This window comes from Sinocyclocheilus anshuiensis, unplaced genomic scaffold, assembly GCF_001515605.1.
Source record: "Sinocyclocheilus anshuiensis isolate Anshui unplaced genomic scaffold, SAMN03320099.WGS_v1.1 scaffold1176, whole genome shotgun sequence".
Classification (NCBI taxonomy): domain Eukaryota; kingdom Metazoa; phylum Chordata; class Actinopteri; order Cypriniformes; family Cyprinidae; genus Sinocyclocheilus; species Sinocyclocheilus anshuiensis.
Window position 1 is genome coordinate 1 of NW_015548248.1, and position 24489 is coordinate 24489.

Here is a 24489-nt window from a genome sequence, read left to right on the forward strand (position 1 = left end):
GTCCAAAGAACTTTTTATATAAGTAGAGTAACTCTGGCAAAACAACTGGATTTGAATTTAGCCAATGTCCCACCACTGGCTCAGGGACTTATACTGTATTTTCCTCTCTCTCCAGATCTCCCAGAAATGAGTGAAAGAGTGCACAAAGTTGTGATCTAATAATAATCTGCTATTAAATTTCCAATAGGAATACTTGAAAGTGCTCTCTGTAGTGACAACATCAATAGATACGAAATGATGATCAGACAAAGCAGTAGGAAATATACAGCTGTTATGGAAATGGTCTCTTTTACTTTTTTGTACATAAATCCTATCCAGCCTAGCCCCAGATACCATATTGGAGTTTACTTTCACCCAGGTATATTGCCTAACCTGAGGAAATGATTCTCTCCAAACATCAACAAGATCGTGATAAACAATCAAAGACCGAAGCACATCTGCTGATTTACTGTGGGGTTCTTCATGGTTCCTGTCTAAAGTATGACTTAAAACTTAAAGTAAATCCCCAGCCAGTACAACGGTCCTGTCATGAGAAACATGACTTAAGGCAGTTTTAAGTTTTAAGTTTAAAATAACACGGTCTGATCCAATATTGGGTGCATACACATTGACAAAAGAGAAATCAATGCCGTGAATAGTTACATCAACTCTCAGCAATCGACCAGAAACTAGTTCAAAAATACTGACAGGTTGATCTTTGTAGTCAGGTGGCAGCAATATAGCCACCCCTGCACTGACACTAGAGCCATGACTCAAGATCGCCTGACCCTTCCATTCAACCCCTGCACAGCCATGACTCAAGATCGCCTGACCCTTCCATTCACTCAACCACTGTATCTGATTATTCAGATTATTCACAGTTTCCTGTAAAAATACCACACCGGCACTCTTCATCATAATATAATCAAAAAGACTAGCCCTTTTCGTAGCATCTCGACACCCATTAATGTTCAATGAACTAATTCTCAAAGGTGCCATGAAAATAAATATAAAATAGACACTCAATAACACCAATCCGCAAGAGTATTTTTCAGGTAACCAAGCCATACTCATTTTTTACCTTGTACATTTAAGGAACTTCTGACATTACTAAGAAGCTTTTTAAGACGGTACCGTTTGGGTTTGTCAAGCTCATCAAAGGAAGCTTTTCTCATAGCCATTGTACCAGACAGCAAAAACACTTTTAAATCAGGAAAATATGACTCAATTTTGGTTTTGCGAAGCCCCTTTGTAATATCAAGAAAGTTATTAATCTGCTGAACAGAATAAAGTTTAGTCGTACCTCCAGAGGCAGGCTCTGAATCCATCGCGTCGTTGTCCATTATATCTGTGTCTTCTTCACATTCCTTGTCAGAATCATCCATTTGTAGCTTTAAATCCACAAGTTCTTGAGATGAAATGTCATCTTGACTCTGACTAAACGTGTCATCAATAATTGTGTTACTCTCAGTTTTGTCAGGCTGCGTTTGTTTTCCAAAACAAAGCGAATCGGTCTCAGGCACGGACTGCAAGCACACCTGTTCCGGGCTCGTCTCTGCCTGCGGCACAGCGGGAATATGACTCGGCCCAGCAGCCTCCTCAGCAGCCTCCACCAGGCCGTCTTTAGAGGCAACCAGCGCCGGTCTCTCGGGCAAGTCACCCGGCGCCGACAACGCCTCGCCCGGCTGGGGTTCTGATACCCCAGCGGCCAAAGCAACATCCGCGCCAGCCGCCCTCTCGCTGTTCTCCGCATCTGCAGCCGGAGCCGCTGGAAGGCCTGCCGGCCTGTCTCGATTCGGGCAAGTTTGTCTAACGTGTCCAAAAGCACCGCAAACAAAGCATCTCATCGAGTCTGAGCTAATAAAGATAGTGTAATCTTTGCCATCAATGCTTAGTTTCACCGACAGATTTAACGGATCACTGAGAATTCAAAATCATAAAAGCCTGACGCCGAAAAAGCACACTAGCATACTACTCATACTGTTAGTACAGTATGCAGTGTGCACATCTTCTGGATGATCGACTGCTTTATATGTGCAGTTTAAAACAGATAGGATAGTTATTATCTGGTTAATCCAGCGATCCACGTACATTAGCTCTTATAGTTAGGTAACACTTTACAATGAGGCTTTATTTGTTAACTACACTAGTAAGCATGAATTATACTTCTAGAGCAGTTGTTAATCACAGTTAATGTCCACTTCAGTATTTTCTAATACATTTTTAAAATGAAAAGTTAACTTTAGTTAATGCACTGTCAACTAACATGAACAAACAACGAAGAATTGTATTTTTAAGAACTAACATGCATTAACTAATGTTAACGAAAGGGACCATCTAGTGAGATTTTACCTATAGTTAATTAAAACTAAAACCCTAAAAAAATGTCACTACTTGATATACAATAAAAGTTAACTAAAATAAAATAAAATATTAAACAAAAAACCTTTCTCAAGCATTTCTCATTTTCATTTAGTTTAATTTTAAGTACTAAAATAGCTAAAATAAATAAATAAAAATTTATAATATTTATTATATTTAATAGTATTTGTATTTAATAAAATATAAAAAATAATAAAAATTACAAAAACACAAAAGGATTAAAGTGAAATCAGAAAATATTCAAAATATGAATAAAAACGAATATAAATATAAAGCTGTGTCTGACCCCGATGCTGCTGATTTCGGAGCCGAGGACGGATCTCTCCGCTGGCAGTGATTCTGAGCGTGTTTTCGACAGCTTCACTCGCTCTGCCCCCTGCCACAAACAAACACACACACACACAAACAAACACACAAGCAAACATACAGCATGAGCATTATAAAGTGCAGCCGTGTGTTTAAAAAAATACTTCCGTCATCTTATATGTACCTGTATGAGTTTTTTTTCTATGAAACACACAAGGTACATTTTATTTTAAATTCTGACCTTCATTTCAAATAAGGAAAGTGAAGGACTGGAGCTGTTTAACTCTAAAATGAAACGACTTAATGTGGGTCAGTTTCTCACACAAAGCATCACATGACTTCAGAAGAGCATCAGACTGCTGAAAAAATAAAGAATAAACAATAAAATAAAATCTACTATCACTATTATTCTCTTGATCAAGGCACTTAACCTAAAAATACTACTAATAATAATACAATAAAATCTGCTATCACTATTATGCTCTTGATCAAGGCATTTAAACAAAATAAAATGGAAAAATAAAATTAATAAACAATAAAAATTAAAATGAATAAAATAAAATAAGTAAAACAATTTTTATAAATAAAATAAAATCCCATAAAAAATTATATTTAAATATAATAAATATAAAAAAAACTTTCAGCTAAAAAAATTTCAGCTAGTCTCCAAGGCACTATTTCTCATTTTAATTTAGTTTCAGTTGTACTAAAATAACTAAAACTGAAATAAAAATATTTAAAAAAAATTAACTAAAACGAAAACCATAACAAAAAAAGTATATTATAACTGAAATAAAATATATTAAAAAAACAAACTTACATTTATTTTATTTTATTTCAGCTAGTTGCCAAGACATAATTTCTCATTTTGTTAAACTTGATTAGTTTAACTTGTACTAAAATAACTCAAAATAAATGGCTTTAACAAAATGCTATCAACTACTTTGGCGACGGGGATGTCGTTGCTGCTGCTGCTGGTGCTGAGTTCTCCGGTGCTGGGGTTGATGGGACGTCCCGCCGGCGTCAGACGCCCAGGACTGGACGGAGCGCCGGGCTGAACACTCTGGAGACGCGTCTGCAGCTCTCGCACCTGCAGGGACAGAAACACACCTGTCAAACCTGTCAAAAAGATCTGAAAGTCACACTGAACGACTCATTTCAGAAGAGCAGCAGTCAGTTTTCCCCTCTACAGACTGAGTTCAGAGTGCAGCTCTAGAGCTAAATCTAGACACTGAGGTTTGTTCAGCATCTGCATTCATGTGGCTTCAGTTCAGTCTATATTAGAGGCAGCAGAAGCCATGATGATCACAGATCTCTCATCCAATACATGAAGAAACACCACACACACACACTGCTGAGCCGGGTCAATGAGTGCATTGAGAATCAGAAATCAACCTTTTCTGACCTGCAGTGAAATACTTGTGCCTCAGAATCGATTTTTGTTTCGAACACACTCATGTTTCTAGCGAGTGTCTCAGAGCCGCATCTGTGTTATGTTGGCAACGATTGTGAATTTTTTAAGGCAAATAAAGCTTCTCCTGCCAGTGGAAAGGCTGCCAAAGGACAAATGAAGGACTGAATCCTGAAGTAATGCAGCTCACACAACATCAGACTGAGCTTCAGCACTCTGAACGGCTCTAGAGCTCTTATTATTATGATTATTACATGAGCCAGACATATAACTGACTCAGACCACATGGAATCTGAGTTTACAGATCATTCACAAAGTTCTCAAATATCACTTATTCTTTCCTCATGCTTGCTCAATATTTTAGCTAATCTGTCAATCAATAGGTAGTGTAGGCTCATTTTACCAAAAAAAAAAAAAAAAAATCTCACAAAAACTTCTACACGTCACATAAAAGAAATACAAAAAAAAAAAAAAAAAAAAACCCCAAAAAACCTCTACCCGGCCAAAAAAAAAAAAAAAAAAAAAAAAAAAAAAAAAAAAACCTCCATCAAAAATAAAAACTAATTAAAATAAAGAAATAAAGAAATAGAATAATAAATCAAAGAAATCTCATAAAACCATCTACAGGTCACATTAAAAAAATTAATAAAATAAACCACCAAATTTTTTTTTAATTAATAAAAAAAAAATTAAAAATGAAATGAAGTCACATTTAAAAAAAAAATAAACGAAGTTATGTTTAAAAAATAAATAAAATAAAATAAAACATTAAAAAAAACATCTCAAAAAACACCTACAGGTCACATTTAAAAAATAAAATAAAACAAAATAAAATAAAATAAACCATAAAAAAATAATCTCAAAAAACATTTATAGGTCATATTTAAAAACATACTTAAAATAAACTATTAAAAAAAATCTCATAAAAACACCTACAGGTCACATTTAAAAAATAAAATAAAATAAAACAAAACAAAACAAAATAAAATAAACCACAAAAGAACCAAAAACAAAAAATATCTCGAAAATAAATCAAATAAAATAAAATAAACCATAAAAAAAAAAAAAATCTCCAAAAACATCTATAGGTCACATTTAAAAACATAATTAAAATAAACCATCAAAAAAAACAAAAACTTTAAAAACATCTACAGGTCACATTTAAAAAATAAAATAAACATACATATAATTTGAAGTGAAATGTGCATAATAATTTAATATAATATAATATAATATAATATAATATAATAATACATTCAAATACTGTATTGCAATAATGAGAATCTAACCATAATCATCACTGAAAATAACAAGATTTACAAACAAGCTCAATAATTGAATGTATGAATGAATTGTGTGTACAGTTTATGAAGAAAACGCTGCTCATTTAGTCTGTTTGTTCGGTGTCAGGCGTGTTGTTGGATCCGTTCAGTTCATACTAACAATATTACAGTTCAGTGTTTGATCTCGTTTTTGCATGATAATGCTTTTAACAATGCTTTTAATCTGTTGGGTTCCTAAAGCACAAGTGGTTGAGAAGCCCTGATGTGTTTGCACTGAAAACATCTCTCCATCAGCCGCTCGAGCCCATCAGCTCTTAACAAAGAGAAAATATCAATATTTAACTTAGCAGCTCAATGTTGTCCATCCTCGCGGTCTGTAATGGACGGCAGTGAGTGTGTAAGCGATTGTCTGTGACTTAGATGGATGACAGCGGCATTAAAGTGGCGCAAACACACACACACACACACAGCTGACCTGCGGTAGTCCAGTCCAATCAAACAAACCACCGCCACAAAGCCAGGCTAGTAATTATGGTCTGGTCGGCATGTCTTGACTCGAGCGGCTGCGGCGTGTGAGTTTAAATATAGCCGTGCTTCAGATCCGGATCATGATTAGACTGGCCACAAGTCCGGTTTTAGGTCCGACAATCCGGTTTGGAAATACCGTGTCCGCCTACTGGCACAGGCTTGAGTCGGACGCTCTTTTGTCCTCCTTTTAAGATCACTATTTCATACTTTATACAATGGTGTATAATAATTAAATAAATAAATGCCAATTTAATGTTCAAATTTGTTCAATTGTGTTAACAACACAAAAAAATAAACAAACAAACAAATAAATTCTAATGTTATGTTCAAGTTTGTACAATGTGTAAAATAAATAAATACTAATTTTATACAGGGCCTAATCATTGTCATAATCATACTTTAGATCTAATACTGTTACATGGAATTGATGTTAATGGCGCTGAAATTCTGCAGCAGAGCGATGATATCTCGGATCATTATCTAGTCTCGTGTATACTCCATATAGCTAAAGCTGCAAATTCAACTCCCTGTTACAAATACTTTAGAACCATCACTTCTACAACAAAAGACTACTTCGTAAATAATCTTCCTGACTTGTCTCAATTCTTCAGCATATCCAATAGCTCAGAAAAACTTGATGGTGTAACAGAAACTATTGACTCTGTCTTTTCTAGCATTTTAGATACGGTTGCTCCTTTACGCTTAAAGAAGATTGAGGAAAACAGTCTGACACCGTGGTATAACGAGCACCATGCCTTACAGAGAGTAGCCCAGAGAATGGAGCACAGCTGGAAAAAAACAAAACACGAGGTGAGGAAAACAGTCTGACACCGTGGTATAACGAGCACCATGCCTTACAGAGAGCAGCCCAGAGAATGGAGCACAGCTGGAAAAAAACAAAACACGAGGTATTTCGTATTGCACGGAGGGAAAGTACTTCCTCCTACAGAAAAGCCTTAAAAACTGCTAGATCTACTTACAAACACAATCCCAGGCATTTATTCAGTACAGTGGCTAAATTAACGAAAATCATCAACAGACACAGACCTTTCCCAACAGCACAGCAGTAATGACTTTATGAACTTCTTTACTTCCAAGATCGATACTATTAGAGATAAAATTATAACCATGCAGCCGTCAACCACATTATCGCTTAGAGATAAAATTCTAACCATGCAGCCGTCAGCCACAGTATCGCATCAGATAGTTCCCCTGAGGAACAATTCCACTCATTCTCTGCTATAGATGTATGTTAGACCCTATTCCATCTAAGCTCCTAAAAGAGGTGCTTCCAGAAGTCATAGATCCTCTTCTGAAAATTATTAATTCATCAATGTCTTTAAGATATGTCCCTAAAACATTCAAATTGGCTGTTATTAAGCCTCTCATTAAAAAACCACAACTTGATCCTAAAGAATTAGTTAATTACAGACTGATCTCAAATCTCCCTTTTCTGTCAAAAATACGAGAAAAGGCAGTATCCTCTCAGCTTTGTTTCTTCTTAGAGAGAAATGTTATCTGTGAGGATTTCCAGTCAGGATTTAGACCGAATCATAGTACAGAGACTGCTCTCTGCCACCCGGATCCAGTCCATATCCAGTCCAGATGGTGGATCAGCACCTAGAGACGACCTCTACAGCCCTGAATGTCAGCGGAGACCATGTCAACTAGATGAACCCTAGAGACAGATCCCCTGTGAAAACTTCGTCAACTAGACGACCATCGGCACAAGACCGCGGGAACCAGACAAGTCCTCTGCACCTGTGTTGCAGCCTGGAATTAAACCACGCCATGCTGGTTTCCCCCCGACTGAGCCTGGTTTCTCCCAAGGTTTTTTCTCCATTTCTGTCACAGATGGAGTTTTGGTTCCTTGCCACTGTCGCCTTGGCTTGCTTACTACAATTAACTGACTTTAAATGAAAAATTGAGTGTTTACTATTGTCCTCTTGCATTATCGACACACTATTTTCCTGTTTAAAACTGTAAAGCTGCTTTGACACAATCTGTATTGTATAAAGCGCTATATAAATAAAGATGACTTGACTTTACAAAATATATATTTGTATATTTTTCACTATTGATGAGAAATCTTACTTGAATATATTATTGTATGAAATTTATAAGAACATATAATCTGAGAATTATTAGTATTAACCCCAATAGAATGAATACAATTTAATTAAATTCCTTTGGCTTTATAACTCATGATTGCTCAAAAACAGTCTACATTTTTGAAACATACATATTTATTTTTAACAAAACAACATTAAAACAACATAACTATTATTTTAAAAAGTTTTCAAACAAAGTAAATAAATGTTATTTTCATGCTGCAATGGTTGGTCAATAGGTGTACATATTCATGTTAGCAACAAAATTCAGTCCCTAAAGTGTGTGAGATATGGGAAAAAGGCTAAATATATATAATAAAATTTTTTTGACACTAATATATCTTCATAGATAATTTTACAAAAGTATTTTTGACACAAATGGTACTCCATACATACCCCGGTCAAAAATGACTCGAATACAAAACATGGTTATATCTCTTAAAAAATAATGATAAAAAAAAAAAGATGTGTATTTTGAGGGTCTTAAAACACTTGCAAAGTTTTGTTCCCTTACTAACAACTATGCAGTTTTTAGAAATTGTTATGTATCTCTTCCGTGTCAAAATGGACTCTAATGCATCAAGGGGGTAAATTTCACTCCTCAATGGAAAAGTAAATTTTTTTATAACTGGTTAAGGATTTTTTTTTTCCAGTTTTTATGAATGCTGCAAAGAGTCATCCTTTTGGTGTTACAGAAACAGACATGCTAATGCTGATGGATCTTTGTATTGAGCTTAAATAAGGAATGCCGCTGTCCTCGGATCGCTCTCAGAAAAAAGCACAGCACAAACCTGTTTGGATCGATTAGTCTGCTGCTTTTAGATGCGGTCTGTAATCGAATCTGGCCATCTGAAGCCGGTTAGCACACTAACATGATTAGCCCTGAAATGCAGCGAGTGAAAAAGGCCAAAGGCTTTTATAGAAACAGCCGGGTCAGACCTATGACATACAAACGGCCTGTGATTTATCTCTAATGAAATCTGTCCGTGCTCGTGGAATTGGTCCGATGCATCGCTTGCCGTTTCTGACGGGATCGGGTTTATTGTAGCGATGCTGAGACCACGTTACTGCGTCTCAGTGTGTTTCTGACGTGAGGCTCAAATGTGCATATAAAAGCAAATTATATTTTTTTGAAAAAGATAAGACATCTGTTTTTTATGCCATGTTGGTCAAAAGCTAATTAAAGTTTGTTTTCGGTAATTTGAAGTGTTTTTTTTTTTTTGCTTTACGCAAATAAAACTGAACTGTATTTTGTTTTATTATTTATTTTCATTTTATTTTATTTAGGTTAAGTGTGTTGATCAAGAGCATAATAGTTTAGCATAAAAGTGTCTTGATCAATAGTAGACTTTATTTTATTATTTATTATTATATTTTTTATTATTTTTTAATAATTCTATTATTTAAAAAAAAAATACAATTCAGTGTTTGATTTTAAAGGCAAAATAAATAAATGTATAATTTATACAACATATACATATTTTAGAGTAATGAGATTCTGGGGGAAAATGTTCTTCATCAACTGTACACACAATGAGTACAAAATAATTTGTACATTCAACATTTAAAAAAATTTCCACCCTGATTCTTTAATTAGGAAACAGGCTGGTAAAGTAAAATCCCACTGGATATTTCATTCTGTAAATATGTTCTTCCTAACATGAAGTCAGGACTGATCCATTCCTGTAGCTCAAACAGTTAGAATAGCACTACAATATTGATAATATTTATACTTAAAATGCAATGCAAGGCGTTTCGGATAAAAGCGTCTGCCAGAAATGCATTTGACAAACAAATAATATCACATTTTTAGGACTTTTACTTCAGCTGGTGTGTGAGACTGATCTGACTGTGAACACCTGAATGTCATTAACATCAGTCGAGAATAAAAACAGGAGCATCTGTGGCCCAGAAAGACCAGCAGCATCTCCCATAAGACTTTAATGACTTTCTCTTCTCACAGGAAGAGACTGAATCAGACCGTACGACTTCCAGTGATCAGAACTGAGCACAAAACACTCAAGATACAAGATACTTACACAAACTATAATATAATATATAATATAATATAATTTTGTACCATTAAATGTTGTCTTATTTTCATGATAATTAAACTAATTTAACCCCTAAAGTCTCATTACTGCATGTGTCCAGATGTTTTACTTTTGTACGTTTGTAAATGATGATTATGATTAGATACTCATTACTGTAATAGAGTAATTTATAGTAAATTATAGTATAAATTAAGGTAATTTATAGTAAATTTTAGTAAAATGTTTTTTAAAAAGTTTATAATGAAAAGATTTTTAAAATATCACAAAAACAATATAAAAAACAATATAATGAATACAAGATACTTCTACAAACTTATATATATATATTAGATTATCATTTTAAAGATTTTTTTAAAGATTATACATATATATATTATAATAAGAAGTTTAGTATAATATTATAGTAAAATGTTTTAGAATTCTAATAAAAATTTGCATAAAAACAGCAAAAACATACCACATTTATTTAATGATACAATGAATATAACATACTTCCACAAACTATTTCTTACACTGACTGTTTTCTTATCGTCACAGATAACAACCATAAAATTAACATGTTTAAATAAAGTCATCAAAACTATGTAATTACACAAATGGAAGAATTATACTATATGTTTAACCTCAGCTTACCTGGAATATGGACAAAATAATTAGACTATAAGCAGACTATTAATGAGTGGAGAAAGGTTGGTGGTTTGAATCCCTAAACCGAAATGATGAATCAGTAGTAATTTGTCATAATGCAATAGTTTGTTGCATGTTTAATGCGTGGTTTAATGCGTGGTCACTCACACGTCTGCGCAGGCGGTCTCGCTCCTCTCGGATGCCGTTCATGGTGGCTTTGGTGCGGTTGAGATCCTCCTCTTTACTGCACAGCATCGCCGTCAGGCTCTCGTTCTCCTCCCGGAGTCCAGCCAGCTCCTTCTCCCAGCGCACACGCTCCTCACACAGACTGGGGTAGAAGTCACGGCCCAGAGCGCCCTCGATCTCCTCCACCGTCTGCAAACACACACAAACATCACACAAACCAAGTTAGCAAAGCTTAGTTTCATACTCATACGACATTACCACATTTCTATTTCAAATAAATGCTGTTCTTTTGAACTTTATATTCATCAAAGAATCCTGAAAAATAAAATGTTTCACAGTTTCCGCAAAAATATTGTGCAGCACAACTCTTTTCAACATTGATAATAATCAGAAATGTTTCTTGAGCAGCAAATCAGCATATTAGAATGATTTCTGAAGATCATGTGACACTGAAGACTGGAGTAATGATGCTGAAAATTCAGCTTTGATCACAGGAATAAATTACATTTTAACATATATTCACATAGAAAACAGCTATTTTAAATAGTAAAACTATTTCACATTTTTTCTGTATTTTTGATCAAATAAATGCAGCCTTGGTGAGCAGAAGAGACTTCTTTCAAAATCATTAAAGACTCTTACACAGTCAGTTAAATAACCATCTGATGCATATTTTACACAAAACTAGAAAGCATGTTCTTGATCTGTAAAATACTAATTTCATTGCCTGGTTTTATGTAACTTCTAAGAGCAAGTGCACACTTTTAAGGACAAACTCTTTCTTTTAGTGCTCTTCAGCAAAAAGGAGGAGACGTTTCCACATGAAACTGCACTCGAAACTCACTTTAGTCAGCTTGTTTTTAATTTATTAAGCTTTAAAAATTGCTGAACAATAATAGGAAAGTTCATAAAGTAAAATTAATGCAAGGTGAAAATGGTAAAAGTTTTAACTAATTGATATCACCATACTTCCCAAGCTGATTAATCAGAGTAGATTAAGACAATGGTTTAGTATTACACGTTTTCTGAAATGTTGTTTAAATATGCAAGTAATGCATTATCTATTTAAATATGCACTACTTTGCATGTATTTCCAGAACAAAGATCTGAACATGGGATTTTGCTGCTGTGTTCTGAGGCGGAAAACACATTGACATACAATATGTCTAGTATTGTAATTTCCATATGAACATTGGATGAAGCCAGGTTCAAAATTCAAAATTGTTTGATTTTGCTGAAATATTAGAATTAAAGGTTTTTACAGAGGGGATTTTGTATTTCTCTTTTTATCACTCTGTAAATCAGAAAAATAGTTACCTTACTGTCGACAGACTGAAAAAAAAAAAATTTCACAATGTTTTAGGAATTAAATGTTAAATACATAACAGGTGAATGATATATGATCAAACCCCTCAGTAAAATCCTTCAGAATATAAATAAGAATAAAACTAAAGTTTGGTGTATGTAAGTGCTGCTTATTCAGAGAAAAAACTCATGGCCTTTAAAGATATGCATTGCAATTGAAATCTAAAGACTCAAATAGATAAAGTGTACTAAAAAAACAGGCAAATTACATATGAACAAACCCCTCTATAAAAACCCTCAGTATATACATAAGAATAAAACTCTAAGTTTTGGTGTTTGTAAGTGCTGCTGAAGTGGAGAAAAAACTCAGTTTGAGAAAACAGCCTTTAAAAATATGGATTAAATTTAAATCTACAGACACAAATAGATAAAATGCTAGAATAAAACCATGCAAATGATATATAAACAAACCCCTCTGTAAAAACCTTTAGAATATAGAAAATAATAAAACTGTAAATTTTGGTGTAAGTGTTGCTGAAGTGGAGAAAAAAACTCTTTAAAGATATGGATTGTAACTGAAAACAACAGATGCAAATAGATGAAGTGCAATAATAAAACCAGGGGAATGATATATAAACAAACCCCTCAGTAAAAACCTTCAGAATAGAGATAGGAATAAAACTTTAAAGTTTTGTGTATGTAAGTGCTGCTGAAGTGAAGAAAAATCTCTTTCATGATATTGTTTGTAACTGAAATCTACAGACACAGATAGATTAATGCAATAAAATAAACACTTCAATGTGTATTTTGGATGTTTTCTTTACACTAGTCTGAAAAAAACAACAGTTTTGAAAAGACATGAATAGAATAAAATAAAAACAATAAAATAGTTTTTAAAATCATATTACAGTATTAATAAATACAGAAAACTCATTATAATCTTTTAATTGTTTCTTCAAGACAGCAGCAGTGAGATCAAAATGCAAAGCAAAGGAATACATTTGCTCAAGTCTCCTGCTTCTCAGATGTTTCTCCTGAGAAAAAAAGCAGTTTTGCAAGCAGCGGGAGACTATTATAACTGCAGCGCGGCCTCTGATGGTCTGACCGCACCAGTAAACCGGATTACACAGCAGAGCCGTGAAATGAAGCGTCACACACTCATGCAGGATCAGCAGCGCTGGAGGCCGAGATGACGACTCTGGTGCTACGACTCTGGTGCTAAAACAGTCCAGGAACTACAGGCCTAAACGCTCTTCTACCAGTGAGTCAGCAGCAAAACATCAGACTATACTGACATCACTCACATCCTACAGTCTGTATTGAATTATTGATAATACGAGCATGAGGAAAAAGTGGGTATAAATATGAAATGAAGAGTCATTCAGCTCCACAGTCTCAGACTTTTGACTATTAACATGAAACATTGTAATATAAGTGTAGTCTACTTTGCAGCTTATTTTGGTCAAGAACCGCCCACTTAAGAAGAGACCGACTGATTGACAGGTAAAGAGACCAATCATAGCTTTTTTTTGTGTGTGAGCTATTTAGGCGTGAGTGAATCTAAAACATATATTAAAAGTTTTTTTAAAGAAATTAATACTTTTATTCAGTAAGGATGCATTAAATTGATCAAACGTGAGAGTAAAGACATTTATAATGTTCTATTTCAAATTTCTGTTCTAAAACTTTGTTCATCAAAGAATCCTGAAAAATAAAATGCATCACGGTTTCGTCAGAAATATTGTGCAGCACAACTGTTTTCAACATTGATAATAATCAGAAATGTTTCTTGAGCAGCAAATAAGAATATTAGAATGATTTCTGAAGATAATGTGACACTGAAGACTGGAGTAATGATTCTGAAAATTCAGCTTTGATCACAGAAATAAATTATATTTTACAATATATTCACATAGAAAACAGTTATTTTAAATAGTAAAAATATTTCACATTTTACTGTATTTTTGATCAAATAAATGCAGCCTTGGTGAGTAGTAGAGACTTCTTTCAAAATCATTAAAAACAGTTATGACAAATGTTTGTATAGAAAAACAGATTAAATTAGTGGGAATATGTCGTGATCTGAATTCACAGATTATTTCATGTGTGAATAACTTTCATGCATCACTCTTCGCCAAAGAAGTAGACACCAAATTTGACAAAGTTTTCCAGATTTTCCAAGTCTTTTCCCATCTATGTTGAAAGGTTTTTACCAGATCGAGCTGCGAAAGTGTCAGAGTGTATAGTTGAAAGTTAAGCTACGTAACATGCAGAAATGGTCAGACTGCAGTTTGTGGTATTGTGCACTGCATGCATGAGCCAGTCTGTTGGCTCCTGTACTGCATCTCTCAGGTGTTTTACCTTGATGGCCAGATCGCAGTGTTCGCTGGCGGTGGTCAGCTGCTCGATGTGTCTGTCCACCTCCGCCACGGACAGGCTGCATGTGCTCTTCTTACGGCCGCAGAGGACGCTCTCCAGCCCCGTCAAAACCCGCTGCAGCTACGAGTTCAGGTCACTGCAGTTATCTGGAAAAACACACGCATCTCAGTCAACTTGGAGTCCATTATTGGGAATTTCTCCAGCATGAAACTGCACTCGCATCCTGTTTTAGCTGAGTCATTCATAAAGAAAAAAAATGCTAACAATAACAGTAAAATTAAAGAATGCAACATGAACACTAAATAAACAGCTTAAAAATAAATAGAAAAAAATGTTTTAAAAATCATATAAAAGTATAGTAAAGAAAAAACACAAATACAATTACTATAACGTCTCACCTTTTTCTCCCAGACAGCAATGAGATCAAAATAGGGAGCAAACTGAGACCTTTTCTGAAATCTCCTGATTCTCAGATGTTTCTCCTGAGAAAATGATCCCAGTAATCTCCCATGTGTCTCTTCTAAAGTCTCAAACTCAGTGCTCAGATTTGCCAAGACACCAAAGTCTGTCAGAAGTCCGAGATCTCAATATGAACTCCTCAAAGGACCTGAGCTGCTTCACATTTGTACTGTACAGCTCTACACTGGATGACAATGATTGACTCATTTGTGATTAGATTTTTTTTATTTAGTAATAATAAGAACAATTTAACACACACACACACACACACACACACATCATTTACATTACAATGTAAATTAACCATACCGAGAACTCCATGAAGTCTCCTGCAGATTTGATTCATTATTAAATTAAATTAAATTAAACATTTTAATAAAATGTTGCTATTATTTATTATAAAAAAACGTTATAATAATAATAATTTAATATTTATATATAATATATATTTTTTAACATTTATGTTAATGTAATAATTTACATTAAAATTTTAATTAACCATACCCGAGAACTCCATTAAGTCTCCTGCAGATTGTATTAATACTACTACTACTACTACTAATAATAATAATAGTAGTAATTAAATATTTCTACATAGTATTTGTTTTAATATTTATATAATAAGTTAATTCAATAATTTACATTAACTATACCTGAGAACTCCATGACGTCTCTTGCATAACCTGCTCATCCAGCATCAAACAGGCAAATGAAATGGAAAAATCAGAACTCATATGAATCAATATGATCGCTGACATGAGCAGATTATTGATCCAGAGCTGTATTAATGTTCCCGACTGCATGGAATGTGCCGTGATATATTAATCATGAAACATAAAAGCGCTCATGGGAAAAACACTGGATGAACAGAAGCGCTTCACATCGAACCTCCAAGATCATTTCAACTAGAGATTCATCACTTTATTGGCATGATTCTGAAGTTTAGTTTTGTATGAAGTAAATGACAGTCTGTACTTATGGAAACTGCTTTGTTCAAAATGAAACAAATAATATTAATTAAAAGATGTGTATATACATCTTTTTTAATTTAAAGTATGAGCTTTAACTTAAAAGGGATTCGTCAGCATCTTCATGCTAACTTATTTTTCTCATTTTAATTACATTCTTTAACCTTTTGTTTTGTTATTTGCAACTTGACAACCTAAAAATATGATTTTTTTGATATATAGTTTTTATAGTATATTATATATACACAGTGTTGGGAAGGTTACTTTGGAAATGTAATAGGTTACAGATTACAAGTTACCCTATTTAAAATGTAATAGTAGTGTAACTTTTTCAATTACTTTATTAAAGTAATGTAACTGATTACTTTTGAGGAATTCCGTTTTTATGACTGGATTCTACGAACCAGTCTGTGTTTTCCGCATCGCGGACATTATAGGGCCGTATGTCTCAGAGTAGTCAGTGCAATTTGGGAAAGAAATCAATTAAATCTGTATGTGGATGTGTGTAAATAGTCAAATGTAATCTCCTTTGTAATCGTTAACATTTTCATAAGTAACTGTAATTTAATTACACATTTTTTCTTAGTAACTGTAACTGATTACAGTTACATTTATTTTGTAATTAAATTACGTAACGCCGTTACATGTAACTAGTTACTCCCCAACACTGTATATACACGTGTGTGTGTATATATATATATATGTATAGTATTAACTATTAGTTTGTATATTGATACAAATCTAAATGATATATACACACATTTATATAATAATTACAATTAGTAAATCTGAATATATAAATGAATACAGTCTGAACAGGGTTATTTAAAGCTAAAAGCATAAAAAACATTCACTGCTTGAAATAAAAAAAAATATAAAAATAAAACAGCTAGTTGCCAAAACAACATTTCTCATTTCCATTTAGTTTAAGTACTGAAATAACTAAAGCTTCACAAAAAGTTAAAAAAATGACAAAACAACAACAACAAAATGAATAAAACTTTAACTAAAATTAAAATGAAAACAAAATATAAAAATAAAATCTAATTCAAAATATTAACAAAAACTATAACAGTATATCAATGATACAAAAAATGTAATTTAAAAGTTAATTTCTCTAACAGCGATTTGAAAACAACTCCATTATTAACACTTTTGTAATGCAAAGCTGTTTTAATCATTCCAATAAAGCTTCTAGAATCTGAATCTGTCATTTCCTTTCACAGACGGGACTGATGCATGCTGGGAATGTCTATACAATACAGCGGTAGTGAATCACAGCCGCTGAAGGTACAATGACAGCATCCTGACTGCTGAGGCCTTTAAAAGCTTTTGTGTGGAGCGCATCGGCTCGATCGAGTGAAAAACAACAGAGAGCAGAGCGAAGATGAAGATTACACACAGAAAAATGAGTCCTTATAAACCAAGACTGAACACACTCACAAAGAAGGTTTCTCTCTTTCAGCAAAAGCCTTTATTTGCTCTCTAATGAACTTCACTGCTGTCTAGAAGAAACACTGGATCTCACTGGTGTCTGTGTGTGTAAATGAGGCCAGTATTTCCCATGAGTCTGCAGTGATAAACACAGAGACGTGACCTCCAGAACCCATGCAAACCCATTCAAAGTCACTGTGTGAAGATAACGGAGTGTCATTAGGGTGAATCTCACAACATTTCACCCCCAAATTTATAGACAAACAATAAAAATATAATGCATAAAAATAATGAAGCCTGTTTTTAGGACCACACGTTTTCATTACAGAAATGCAAATACTTTACATACTTTTCTTGCATTACAGTAACGAACATTTTGCAGTTCAAATGTGCTTAATTGTTAAGTATTTTTTTCTTTAATTGCAGTTTCCAAAAATAGGCATGATGTTCAATAACTAAAATATAATTTTACTTATTTAATTGACATTATTTTACATTTGCATTTATTACATTTGCATTATAACATTATTTTCATCACACTATTATTTTAGATTTACATTATATTCATTCATTTTTATTTTACGTTTATATTCATTATTTTACATGTGCATTATTATAACATTATTTGTAAGACAGTATTATTTTATATTTACAAGTATTATTCCACATTTAAATTTATTATTTTTCATTTACATTTATTATTTTACATTTTCACTGTAATTATTTTCATTACATTACTATTTTACAATTATATTTATTATTTTACATCTGCATTATGACATGATTTTCATGACATTAATATTTTACATTAATTATTTTACATTTGCATTATTACAACATTATTTTCATTGCCCAAAAATAGGCATGATGTTCAATAATTAAAATATAATTTTACTTATTTAATTGACATTATTTTACATTTGCATTTATTACATTTGCAGTATAACATTATTTTCATCACACTATTATTTTAGATTTACATTATATTCATTCATTTTTATTTTACGTTTATATTCATTATTTTACATGTGCATTATTATAACATTATTTGTAAGACAGTATTATTTTATATTTACAAGTATTATTCCACATTTAAATTTATTATTTTTCATTTACATTTATTATTTTACATTTTCACTGTAATTATTTTCATTACATTACTATTTTACAATTATATTTATTATTTTACATCTGCATTATGACATGATTTTCATGACATTAATATTTTACATTAATTATTTTACATTTGCATTATTACAACATTATTTTCATTGCATTATTATTTTACATTTATATTACTTATTTGACATTTTCCTTATGTTATTATTTTAATGACATTATTATTTATTATGATTATTTATTATTTTACATTTGCATTATTTTAACGTTATTTATAAGACAGTTTTTTATATTTACATTTATTATTTTACATTTGTATTATTATGTCATTATTTTCAAGTAATTATTATTGTACATTTTCATTATTATAACAATTAAGCACATTTATATTGCATAATGTTCATTACTGTTATGTAAATACGTTACCTTTTTTTGCATTATAGTAATGAACATTAAAAAAAAGTAATATTTCCAAAATAGGCATGTTCATGTATATATCAAATATAAATTGTTTTTGATGCTGGAATGCAATATGGACATGTTTTTGGCAGGCTGCTGTGAGACTCAGTCCCTCATAAATCATGTTTTTCAGATTTCCGTCAGGTTTCCTGTGCGTCAGTCTGCATTTCTGAGATTGGATTTGGAAATATAATAATCCACCCGGTTTTTTGGGTCTTACTGAACAGTTCAGCTCCTCACCCATGTCTGCAGTGACCAGTGTGGACTGGTTCTCAGGCAGTGAGATGGACGCCTGGTCGGGGTCCTGATCGACGCTCCGGTCGTCCTCGTTAACTTCCTGCTGGCTGTGACTGAGATCGGAGCGAAGCTCGGAAAACTCATCCTCCTCCCTGAGAAACACACAGAGATGTTATGAAGGATGAGGAGAGTCAACGCAGAAAGTGTGGAGATGTTCTGTTGATACTGTCATTTTGATTCAAGTGTGAACACCAATCTATGGAAGTTTGATTCCCCCAAAGATTAAAAAAATAATAATAATGTTTTTTTTCTTACAGTTTCGAATTTATATCTCACAATTCAGAATTTTTCCTCACAATTCTGACTTTATTCTCGGAATTCAGAGTTTACGTCTCGCAATTTTGGCTTTTTTCTCGGAATTCAGAGTTTATTCTCAGAATTCTGATTTTACATCTCACAAATCGGTCTGATTTCTCTGAATTCTGAGTTTTCAACTCGCAAATTCTGACTTTTGTTCTCGCAATTCTGACTTTATTCTCGGAATTCAGAGTTTACGTCTCGCAATTTTGGCTTTTTTCTCGGAATTCAGAGTTTATTCTCAGAATTCTGATTTTACATCTCACAAATCGGTCTGATTTCTCTGAATTCTGAGTTTTCAACTCGCAAATTCTGACTTTTGTTCTCGCAATTCTGACTTTATTCTCGGAATTCAGAGTTTACGTCTCGCAATTTTGGCTTTTTTCTCGGAATTCAGAGTTTATTCTCAGAATTCTGATTTTACATCTCACAAATCGGTCTGATTTCTCTGAATTCTGAGTTTTCAACTCGCAAATTCTGACTTTTGTTCTCGCAATTCTGACTTTATTCTCGGAATTCAGAGTTTACGTCTCGCAATTTTGGCTTTTTTCTCGGAATTCAGAGTTTATTCTCAGAATTCTGATTTTACATCTCACAAATCGGTCTGATTTCTCTGAATTCTGAGTTTTCAACTCGCAAATTCTGACTTTTGTTCTCGCAATTCTGACTTTATTCTCGGAATTCAGAGTTTACGTCTCGCAATTTTGGCTTTTTTCTCGGAATTCAGAGTTTATTCTCAGAATTCTGATTTTACATCTCACAAATCGGTCTGATTTCTCTGAATTCTGAGTTTACAACTCGCAAATTCTGACTTTTGTTCTCGCAATTCTGAGTTAAATTTTTTCTCGTTTCCAATTCTGACTTTATTCTTGGAATTCAGTTTATGTCTCGCTATTTTGACTTTTTTCTCGGAATTCTGAGTTTACATCTCTCAATTCTGACTTTATTCTCGCAATTCTGATTTTACATCTCAAAAATGTGACTTTTTTCTCGGAATTCTGAGTTTACATCTCTCGATTCTGACTTTATTCTCGCAATTCTGATTTTACATCTCACAAATCGGTCTGATTTCTCAGAATTCTGAGTTTTCAACTCGCAATTTGTTCTCGCAATTCTGAGTTACATTTTTTCTCGTTTCCAATTCTGACTTTATTCTCGGAATTCAGAGTTTACGTCTCGCTATTTTGACTTTTTTCTCGGAATTCTGAGTTTACAACTCTCAATTCTGACTTTATTCTCGCAATTCTGATTTTACATCTCACAAATCGGTCTGATTTCTCTGAATTCTGAGTTTACAACTCACAAATTCTGACTTTTGTTCTCGCAATTCTGAGTTAAATTTTTTCTTGTTTCCAATTCTGACTTTATTCTTGGAATTCAGAGTTTATGTCTCGCTATTTTGACTTTTTTCTCGGAATTCGAAGTTTATTCTCGGAATTCTGAGTTTACATCTCAAAAATGTGTCTTTTTTCTCGGAATTCTGAGTTTACATCTCTCAATTCTGACTTTATTCTCGCAATTCTGATTTTACATCTCACAAATCGGTCTGATTTCTCTGAATTCTGAGTTTACAACTCACAAATTCTGACTTTTGTTCTCGCAATTCTGAGTTACATTTTTTCTCGTTTCCAATTCTGACTTTATTCTCGGAATTCAGAGTTTATGTCTCGCTATTTTGACTTTTTTCTTGGAATTTGAAATTTATTCTCGGAATTCTAAATTTACAACTCAAAAATGTGTCTTTTTTCTCGGAATTCTGAGTTTTGTTCTCACAATTCTGAGTTACATTTTTTCTCGTTCCCAATTCTGACTTTTTTCTCTGAATTCTGAGTTTACATCTCGCAATTCTGTTTTTTTTTTTCTGCCTTGGAATAAAAAATATTAACAAAAAAGCTAAAAAACATCTTGCAATTTTTCGACTTTTTTTCTTTTATATCTCGCAATTCTGAGTTAATATCTTGCAGTTCTGTTTTTTTTTTTTTCAAATTGTGACATAAGAGTCGCAAGTACCTTTTTCCATTATTTTTTATTGCATTTATACATCTTGTAATTCTGTTTTTGTGTGTGTGTGTTTCCATACTGATCAGCAAATAAACATAAATTGCATTTAGTCGTATTTTTTTTATTTTTGAGATAATAAAAAGATACAAAATTAGAAACTAATTTCCCCTTTAATATTGCATTTAACTCAAGCTAAGTTAACTGCATCAAATTACAGATTTATGATTCAGGGATGAATATGATAGTCAACAGAGACCTGGAGTCATTTGGCATATTTTAATTTCCCTAACGAGGATGCAAACGTCCCGACCTGCTGCATACATATGAGGCGTTTCTAATTAAACATGGGAGTTGATCTCATTTACATGCAGCTGAACGCACGTGAAAACAGGACACATGGTCACCAGTTCACCACATCTCCCATCACAACTCAATATTCATGAGCTCATATTCATGCAGTTCGTTTAGTAAGATGAGCGAGATATCTTCAGAATAAACGATGAAAGGAGACACTCATCTCCTGCTGGGATCCCAGGCCAAATGACAAGATGAGATGCGCTTGAGTAACATTTATCCAGACGGAGATTTAAAGGAGCATTAAAGCAGCCGATATCTGTCATGGAGAAGAGTTACAAAGCTATAAATAACAGTAAGAGGCTTCAGAGGGAAGGTGTTCAGTGAATACAGAAGTGGACAGAAGCTCTGCTCCAAGCCCTAGTGAGCTGCCTTCATAGACAACACTTCAGCCAGCATTTACATTTATGCATTTATTGGACGTCTTTATCCAAAGCCACTTACAAAAGAGAAACAAAGCAATTCGTCAAAGAGCGAACAATATTTGTAATACAATCCAGTTGGAAAATGATATTTTGCATAAAGAAAATTAAGCCACTAAATTTTATATTTACTATTTTACGTTTGCAGTATTATCACACTATTTTCATTATATTATTTTACATTTGAATTATTATGATATTATTATCATGACATTACTATTTTACATTTATATTTATTATTTTACCTTTGCATTATTGACATTATTTGTAAGCCAGTATTACTTTATATTTACATGTATTATTTATTTTATTTTATATTGACTATTTTACATTTTCATTATTTTGTCATTATTTTAATGACTATTATTTTATATTTATATTTATTATTTTGAATTATGACATTATTTTCAAGACAGTATTATTTTACTTTTATATTTAATATTTTTTTCATTTTCATCACTGACACTATTCGTAAGACAGCATTACTTTATATTTACATTATTTTACATTTGCATTATTGTGTCATTGTTTTCAAGACATTATTATTTTACAATTACTATTTTACATTTTCATTATTTTGCCATTATTTTAATGACTATTGTTTTACATTTATTATTTTGCATTACGGCATTATTTTTAAGAAATTTTTAAATTTACATTTACATGTATTATTTTATATTTGCATTATTGTCATTATTTTCATGACATCATTTTACATTTATATTTTTTATTTTACATTAGTATTATTATGACATTACTTTCAAGATATTATTATTATGCATTTATATTTATAATTTTATATTTGCATTATTATTACATTATTTTCATGATATTATTATTATTATTATTAATTTGCATTATTATGACACTATTTCCATATTATTATTATTTTACTTTTACCTTTATTATATCTTTATTATACCTTTATTATTTTATGACAATTAAACACAAAGTGTTCACACATCAGGGTAGTATTTGTTGTACTGCCTTTAATTAAACCTGTTTTTAATAAAAAAAAAAAAACAGGCTGTATTACAGATGAGAATCTAATGAGGATCATCACTGAGAATAATGAGATTACAAACAAACTCAGATGCATTAATCAAAATTAAGAATATAAATTAGCTTAAATGTCATAAAAAACGCAATAGTCCTAAAAATAGTTTTCAATATCTTTATGCAAATTATAATTTTGTAATTGCTTAGTATTTCAGGTTTCTGCCTATGCAGACAGCGATGATCTGCGTGTCTCCGGTCAGGTGCTGAAGGGTAAAACTCTACCGGGAGTCTCAGCAGACAAGACCACCGCCGGCGCTGAAGACCAGACTGACCTCAGACAGCTGTGCTCACACACACACACACACACACACACACACACACATACTGTACGTGTGCATGCTTATGTTCCTGTACTGTAAGCTGCTTTGGATAAAAGCATCTGCTAAATGCATAAATGTAAATGTGTGGTCCAAACACAACTGTTCTCTGAGCAATTGTGTGCAGCACATGGTTTAAATAATGTTTGTGTTTGTGTGTGTATTTTTATGAATGTGTGTGTGTGTGTGTGTGTGTGTATGTCCTGGCGATCTCTGTGAGGAACAAATGTCCAGCTGAGTCGACTAGAAACATTTTCCCAGCCTACTCAAACGAGCACTAATGATGAAGATCTAATGACTGGACGAGCAGGACTGAATACTGTGCTTTGTTTTAACAATCAGTATTTATTACAGGCAGAAATTCTGCTCAAGTCAACTTCATCTGTGCAGTGTGAGTGTGTGTGTGTGTGAATGCGTGCATGTATGAGGCGTGTGTGTGTGTGACCTGATGGTGGCTCCCTGCAGCAGGTCTATCTTCTTGTTGAGTTCGGCGATGATGCTGTGCAGCTCTGTGATTCGCTCCTCGTAGCGCAGCGTCGTCCTCTCCTGAACCTCCTCATGCTCCCGCAGCAGATGAGACTGCTCACACTGCATACACACACACAGCGGGACTGGGATTAATAATGCAGTTACACTGAGGAAAACTGCAAGGTGAGACAAACAAACACAACACATGCTGTGAACACACACACACACACACACACACACACACACACACACACACACACACACACCACAGACGGTCAAGGGTC

General features: G+C 33.1%; 1 pseudogene; it reads right to left on the reverse strand.

Moving 5' to 3' along the window:
* Positions 1-1282: 1282 nt before the first annotated feature.
* LOC107655285 (uncharacterized) overlaps positions 1283-24489 on the reverse strand; it is a 97046-nt pseudogene continuing 73839 nt past the window's right edge.